Source organism: Arvicanthis niloticus, chromosome 22 (genome assembly GCF_011762505.2).
Source record: "Arvicanthis niloticus isolate mArvNil1 chromosome 22, mArvNil1.pat.X, whole genome shotgun sequence".
NCBI classification, from domain to species: Eukaryota; Metazoa; Chordata; class Mammalia; order Rodentia; family Muridae; genus Arvicanthis; species Arvicanthis niloticus.
Genome location: NC_133429.1, coordinates 1,850,172 through 1,857,991, shown reverse-complemented (window position 1 = coordinate 1,857,991; position 7,820 = coordinate 1,850,172).

Sequence of the window (7,820 nt, the reverse complement as noted above, 5' to 3'; positions counted from 1 at the left end):
TGGTGGATGCGGGACAGGTAGGAGGAACGGGGAAGAACAGAAGGAACTGAGGATGATGAAGCTCAGGCCCTTGATCCTACACACACAATGCTCCTGAACCCCGGGACCTGGCCAATCCTGTCTCCCGGCCCAGGATGTAAGATGTTAAGAGTCCAAACTAGACTGTGAACCCAGAAAGGGAGGTGAGGGAAAGAAGTGGGATGAGGTACGAAGAGGAGGGGAGACCAGGCCAGACCTGAGGAAAGAGGGGCTGGAGAGGGGGGACAGGAAAGCTGGTGTGTTGCCTGAGGAGCTGATGGGAAGGAGGGCAGGAGCTAGGAGGGGAGGGGGACCAAGGCCTGAGAGGCAGGAGTAGGAGGGACCAGGATGAGGGAGGGCTCAGAAGTCTGGAGCCCTGACCCCACTCTGCTCAGAGCTTCCAGGACTCAAGATCCTAGACCAGGCTCCATATTCTAGACTCCAGACCCAGAGTGTGAATCCTGGAGCCCACAGGTAGAATGCAAATGTGGGCAACAGTCCCCAGACTGTAATTCCCTCTCCTTCACACCAGTTCCCCTTCCCCTGACCCCAGAGCCAATTAGCTGGTCTGCCCAATGAACTGGGCTTCATAATCCAGAAAGAAAAACTAAGACAGACAGGAACGAAGGCTGTGGCTGAGAGGGTGCTAATGCAGTCAAAACTCAGTGCAGGCCACACTTTGTGGTCCCAGCACTCAGGAGGCAGAAGCAGGCAGATCTCTCAGTTCAAGGCCAGCCTGGTCTACAGAGTTCCAGAACAGCCAGGGCTACACAGAGAAACCCTGTCTCAAAAAACAAAACAAAATAAAAACATGTCAATAAGTATGCATTGGCCATCCCCAGACATGTGGGGCCAGTGAGGGGCTTGTACATAAAGCAGGGATCCCCCAAAGGTATAAACATGGAGCACTTCTGCTCCAAACTGTGGGCTGGGGTACAGCCCCAGCACCACCACCACCCGAGGAAGGGGTGCTGGGTATGCAGAAGCCATCAGGAACCCCTCCAAGCCCCTGAGCAGGCTCTGGTGGACAGAGTTAGCTGTGGACATTGGAGGCGAGTATACAGGCAGTCCCTGTGTGGAACACCCTCACCTTCACTGACTAGGAATATGGTTTAGCAGTGCAGTTTCTCAGAAGCAGAGGAAAGGCAGACGCCATGTTCCAGACTCTAAGGTCTGTCCACTTGTAGCCCATAGCAACCATGGAGGTAACCCTTGGAATTCTCTGTCAAAGATTACTGTGTATCTGGGTGTGTTGGGCAACACCTGTCATCCCAGCACTAGGGAGGCTGAGGCAGGAGGATTACAAATTCAAAGGTTAAGGAGGCTACTCAGGGAGGAAGAAGGGGAGGAGAGGGAGGCGGGAGAGCTAAGTCTCCGAAGTATAATTAACACCAGCTGAGTGGCTTAGTCCTGAGTCTCATGAATCTCATCTAGAAACAGGTTTAGCAGAGGGATCAATAAAAAAAAGGGCTGGCCCTCACCACATACCCTACCCTAGCGAAGAAAGGATCCCAGCTTGAGGACAACCCATGTAAACAGGTCTCAACAGCCTGGATCACGCCTTTCCTGCAAGCCATGACAACTCAAGGCCTTTTGTCCTGACAGCTAATGAATGTCTTTACTGTTCTGGGCAAGTCTGCTCTGTTCTGTTATTTGTAGCCAAAGGCTGGGAGCTGAGGCACCTCTCCTAGGCAGTAGGGACTTTGCTCTTGAAGTGCTTATGAAACGACTGAATGTGACTTACTGGATCACTGGGACAGTCAGGGGTGTCACAGCCAGTTAGCAATGGGTAGGGAAGGATTGTAAACTAAATGTCCTGATACATACATGTGGCAGCATTAGACTCATGTTTGTAAGTTCTGCCCAGAGTGTGGTGATGCACGCCTTTAGTCTCAGCACCCAGAGATGGAGGTAGGCAGATCTTTGTGAGTATGATGTCAGCCTGGTCTACATAGCAAGCTCCAGGATAGCCAGAGTTACACACACACACACACACACACACACACACACACACACAGAGAGAGAGAGAGAGAGAGAGAGAGAGAGAGAACACACACACAGAGAGAGAGAGAGACAGAGAGACAGAGAGACAGAGAGAGACAGAGAGAGACAGAGAAAAAAAAAAAAAAAAAAAAAACCAGGTGACACATCTGCAAGTCCTGCAATCCTGGGGGACACCTTTGGAAACCTCGATTCAGCACATCATGGGGTGGCCGACATGTTCCATATGTGAACACAGACTGAGACCAAACAACCGGGCAGACATACCTGACATTAGGACAAGTAACCTTCTGAAGACAATATTCAAAGAAAAAACACAAATGCAATGGGCCCCAGAAGCCACAGGATGCACAGGAAAATGTCTAGGCTGTTAAACCACTTCAAACAGCAGCCGATTCTGTGATCCCAGCACATTCCTTTCATGCTCACTCCTCTTCCCTTTTAAAGAACCGTTGCGTTTCTTATTTTTAGGATGCAGACTTTGGTTATCTGTAGAAGGGGAGGGGATGGCTGTGGGCTCAAGGCAGCGCTCCTCCCGGACCACGCCCCCAGCCGCTCACTGGAGGATTCTAGGCGGGGCTCCACCCCTGAGCTGCACCACTAATCCTGATAATCATTCCCTCTGCTGCTTATTTTTACGGAGGGTGTCTCTGTGTCTCTTAGCTGTGTCGGGTTCTGAGCAAACCTCTCACATTCTCATGTGGCAGAATTTCAGGCTTCATTGCCAACCTCTTTTTTGTCTGTTTTTTCTTTATATTTTTGAGACAGGGTTTCTCTGTATAGCCCTGGCTGTCCATTAACTCTCTCTGTAGCTCAGGCTGGCCTAGAATTCAGACATCCTCTTGTCTCTGACTCCCTATCTCTGTGATTAAAGGCAGCACGCCTTTAGTTAAAGGCCACCACCACCGCCAGGCCTTTGCCAACCTCTTTGAAGGTTATTTCTAACTTCCAGTGTCTTCTCTGCTCTCCTGTAATTAGCCCTACATGGCCTCTAGAGGGAGCGCTATACCAACATGCTCTCATCTTTCCAGGGTTTTATTTTTGCCTTTTTTTTATAAATAAACTTTATTATATATTTTAAATACTTGCAAATAAATTAAAACATTATATACCAAAATTATCAGACCAAGATCTGTACAACAATTGGAGTAGAATAGTATACAGTTGCCGGGCGGTGGTGGCGCACGCCTTTAATCCCAGCACTTGGGAGGCAGAGGCAGGTGGATTTCTGAGTTCTAGGCCAGCCTGGTCTACAGAGTGAGTTCCAGGACAGCCAGGGCTACACAGAGAAATCCTGTCTCGAAAAAACCAAAAAAAAAAAAAATTAGAAAAACAACTAGCCTTATATCATTTTTTATAACTTGATTTTCTTTTTTGTTTTCTGTTTTGTTTGGCAAAACTCTCAGGTAGCCCCAGTAATCCAAGGATTCACTATGCAGTCAAAATGGCCGCCAATTCCAAACCCTCTTGGCCCTGCCTCCCCACGGGTGGACCACCAGGCACTGCCACCACACCAGGTTCCTGGGTTTTTTTTTGTTTTTTTTTTAAATCTATGTATTGCCGGATGTGGTACCAGCTGCTCTTGCAGAGGACCTGGGTTCAGATGCAAGTACTCACATGGTGGGTGACAGCATTCTGTCCTTCCAGATCCAGGGGTCCCCATTCTTCTCTGGCCTCCTCAGATGCCAGGCCAGACAACCACAGCACAAAAAATTAAGGAGTAAAATCAGTGATTCTTTTAAAGGATTTTATTTATTCACTGTTGCTGTCTTCAGACACACAGGCAGAGGGCATCGGATCCCATTACAGATGGTTGTGAGCCACCATGTGATTGCTGGGAGTTGAACTCAGGACCACTGGAAGAGCAGTCAGTGTTCTTTGTTTTGTTTTTTGTTTTTCGAGACAGGGTTTCTCTGTGTAGCCCTGGCTGTCCTGGAACTCACTCTGTAGACCAGGCTGGCCTCGAACTCAGAAATCTGCCTGCCTCTGTCTCCCAAGTGCTGGGATTAAAGGCGTGCGCCACCACTGCCCGGCTGCAGTCAGTGTTCTTAACCACTAAGCCATCTCTCCAAATCAAAATCAGTAACTTTAAAAAACAATAAAGTAAAAAAAAAAAAAGTATACAAAGACATGAAGGACGAACTGAGCAGGTGGCTCAGAGGTGAGGTCTTTGTCATTGACACATTCTTAAGTTGCAAACAAAATTGTACAAAACTATGTGTTTTCTGTTGACAGCTTAAATCCCAGGAGCCCAGACACTGAGCTCAAGATCGAGGAAGAGCTTCTGCTTCAGCCACGCATGGGGATGTCTGCCTGTGACCGTAGCTCGAGCCAAGAGACCTGCAGGAGCTCCCATCTCCTTAGCTGCCTTATTCTTTTTCAGGTTTGCCCCACTCCCCAACTGCTAGAGCGCCCCCTTGTGCCATGTGAACATGGCACTGTGCTCTAGAGGTGACCTACGCCCTTCAGGCATTAAATACTATTGCTGGTCTCCACCTTCTGCATGCCAGGAAATTGCCCAGTTGGATCACCCACACACGTCTCCCAGACATTAGAGTATTCCAGAACATTCCAGAAGCACGGCTGAGGCTCTAGGGAATCTCCTCAGTGAGGCGTGCATTGGTGCTTGAACTAAAAAGAAGTCACATGTCTCTTCCTGCAGTTTCTGCCATCTTCCAGAGGACAGGGCCAGGCCCTAGAAATGTTTGCTTGAGACTAATCATGAGTCTTTTTTTCTTTTTAGAAAATGTCTGCCTGCCTGCTTGCCTGTCTGTCTGTCTGCTTTATTTAAAGACTGGGTTTATTTATTTATTTAAAGACAGGGTTTCTCAGCACAGCCCTGGCTGCCCTGGAACTCACTCTATAAACCAGACTAGCTTTGAACTCAGAGCCTCTCTGCTTCTGCCTACTGAGTGTGGGATTAAAGCGGCACCCCCAGACCACGGCATGACTGTGACAATGACATAAAAGGACATTTATGGGAGTCATGTGGACTCTAAGAATTTAACTCACGATACGTGGCTCAGGGACAAGCTGCGTTACCCACTGAGCCACCTTCCTAGCCCCTCTCCACCTGATTCACTTTAAAAAGCATATTTATGTCTTATTTATGTGTATGTGTACAAGAGGGCCAGGAGGAGGCTGAGGAGGTCCTGGAGCTGGGTGACACACCCTTGTGAGCTGCCCAGTGTGAATGCTGGGAAGCTAGTTCCAGTCCCTTGGACAAGCTGCAAGTGCTTATAACAGCCTAACCTGCTTCCTGCCCCCATACACCTTATCTTTTGAGGCAAAGTCTCTCAGTAAAACTGGAGCTCCCAGAGGCAGCTAGGCTGGCTGGCCATGAAGCCTCAGGGACCCTCCTGTCTCTCACTCTCAGCCCTGGGGTTACAGGAGTGTGCCACTAAGTCAGAGTTTTACATGGATGCTGGGATTCTGAACTCCAGTCCTCATGTAGTGTGAGGAACACTCTCCCTAGGAGCTCACTACACCAATGTGAGGTGCAGAGCAGACCCCAGGGCCTTTGCACATGCTGGGTGCTGAGCCACATCACTAGACCTATTCTTACCTTTAATTTTGAAACAGTCCCACCAAGTTGCCCAAGCAGGACTCGAACTCACAACCCTTCTTCTTCAGCCACCTGGGTAGATGACACAGTGAGCCTGTGCCACCAGGCATGAAGACGCTTTTCCTTCCCTCCAGAGGAAATAAGGAGAGCTTTGTTGACTCCACCAGAATGAAGGCTCCAGGGGTTCTGTGTACTATTCCTGTCAGTTAGGGACAGTGTTAGCAGCTGTGGTGTGAAGCTCAGATATGTTAAGAGTACACACTGGGCATGCAGGAGGCCCTGGTGTCCATCAAAACACCAAAATAAACAGTCATGTCAGCTAGGTCCAGCCTGTTCCTCATGAGCGGCCTGCGTCTGGGCAGGCTGCTATGCTCTGAGGGGCTGAGGCTTGTTAGCTCCAGAGTATGGGGAGAGTCCAAGCTTTCTGCTGCCTCACAAAAGGGAAACAGAGGCAGGAGAGACAGAGTACTGTTACCCTCACATTCTCCATGGGGAAACAGTCTCTGTAGCAGGACTTGCAAAAATAAATGTTACAAAACTTGTTAGCAAGCCCGGCAGAAGAAGTGTGCTCACAGAGAACAGGTGTACATTAAACCCAGGACCCCCAGGTCCCACCATTCATCCAAACTCTAGATGGGAAGTCACCTAGGTCAGGTGACTCTTGCCAAGCAACATGACCTTTCTGGTCTAACCTAAGCTCATTTTCTCCAGGCTCTGACCAGTGAGGATGGTCCTTCCTCTAACTTGACTCCATCACAGTTCACTTAAAACAACTCTGAGGAGAAGAAAATGGAACCGAACCCAGGAGGGCTAAGGCCTGGTGGGGTGGTTCAGTGGTTACAGCACTGGCTGCTCCCTCAGAGGACCCAGATTCATTTCCGTGAACCCTTGTGGTACCTCACAAAAACACCTGTGACTCCTGTTCCAGGAAATCTGACACCCCTTTTGGCCTCTGCAGGTATTGTACACTGTGGTACACACAGACATAGATGCAGGAAAACACCCAAATATATAAAATACATTTTATTTATTGAACATTTACTGTGTATGCAGACATAAATTCTGTTTCAGTATTTATATGATATAATCCATCCTTTTAAAGTTCTGAATTCTTTTCAAGATTTATTTTTCATGTACGTTGGTGTTTAGCCTGTGTGTGTGTGTGTGTGTCTGTGTGAGGATCCCAGATCCCCTGGAACTGGAGTTACACACAGGAGTGAGCTGGCACGCCTGTGCTGGGACTTACACTTGAGTTGTCGGGAAGAGCAACCACAGCTCTTAACCACCGAGCCATCTCTCCAGACCCGTAACCACCCTTGTAAGGCAGACAGCTAGGAGCGTCCAGAGGACCAGGGTTCAGTCCCCAGCACTCACATGTGGCTCACAACCATCTGCAGCTCCAGAGTCTGAAGGTCTGACACCCTCTTCTGGCCCCCAGGGACTGCATGCACCTGGTGCCGGGCATACGTGCCAACAAACCACTTTAGAGTTAAAATGAATAATGAATTTTAGTCCTTGAATTTCAGCACTTAGGAGGCAGGGGGATTTCTGAGCTCCAGGACAGCCTAGTCTACAGAGTGAGCTCCAGGACAGCCAGGACTCAAAGAAAAAAAATAAAAATAAATAAAAATAAAAAAAAAAGGAAAGACAATTGTGTGCATGTGAGTGTGTGAGTGTGTACTCATGTGTGAGTGTGTACTCATGTGTGAGTGTGTACTCATGTGTGAGTGTGTACTCATGTGTGCGTGTGTACTCATGTGTGAGTGTGTACTCATGTGTGAGTGTGTACTCATGTGTGAGTGTGTACTCATGTGTGCATGTGAGTGTGTACTCATGTGTGAGTGTGTTCTCATGTGTGAGTGTGTTCTCATGTGTGAGTGTGTACTCATGTGTGAGTGTGTACTCATGTGTGAGTGTGTACTCATGTGTGCGTGTGAGTGTGTACTCATGTGTGCATGTGAGTGTGTACTCATGTGTGAGTGTGTTCTCATGTGTGAGTGTGTTCTCATGTGTGAGTGTGTACTCATGTGTGAGTGTGTATACTCATGTACACATGCTCGTGTGAAGGCCTGAGGCCAACATTGTCCCCCCAGTCACTCTCCACTGTCTCATGGAACCTGAAGCTCCCGGATAAGCTAGGCTGGGTCTTTCTGTGTAGACCAGGCTGGCCTGGAACTCACAGAGATCTACCTGCCTCTGACTCCTGAGTGCTGGGAATCAGGTTTTGAGCCATCAT